The 282-nt window shown below is 55.3% G+C and overlaps 1 protein-coding gene across 1 annotated transcript in view; it reads right to left on the bottom strand.

Annotated features, from left to right (window-relative positions):
* LOC119582047 (amino acid transporter AVT1D-like) overlaps positions 1-282 on the bottom strand; it is a gene marked incomplete in the record, with an annotated part of 27,404 nt that overhangs the window by 23,770 nt on the left and 3,352 nt on the right.

The raw sequence follows: 282 nt of genomic DNA, 5'->3' as shown, positions 1-282 counted from the left end.
AACTGACTTTCGTGAACATGTACTCGCGAAAAGAAGGGCCCTGCAAATGAAGGCCTTTATCAACGGTGTCACTCACGGGGCCGGGCGAGGGACGCGCCCTGGTAACAGCCCCGCTCTGCTTCCGGGCGCAGAGACTCGGGCGATGACGCAATCCGGCCACGGCGTGACTCATCACTAATTACGGGTCAATACTCCTGTAGCCGAGAGAATGGCACTGATAATCTGCACTGTACCAAAGGCGGTGATAGTTACTCTAAACGCTAACGAGAAGCGATATGGAGG

This window comes from Penaeus monodon, chromosome 15, assembly GCF_015228065.2.
Source record: "Penaeus monodon isolate SGIC_2016 chromosome 15, NSTDA_Pmon_1, whole genome shotgun sequence".
NCBI lineage: Eukaryota > Metazoa > Arthropoda > Malacostraca > Decapoda > Penaeidae > Penaeus > Penaeus monodon.
The sequence above is the reverse complement of the archived record's forward strand: the minus strand, read 5'-3'. Positions and strand labels throughout refer to the sequence as shown.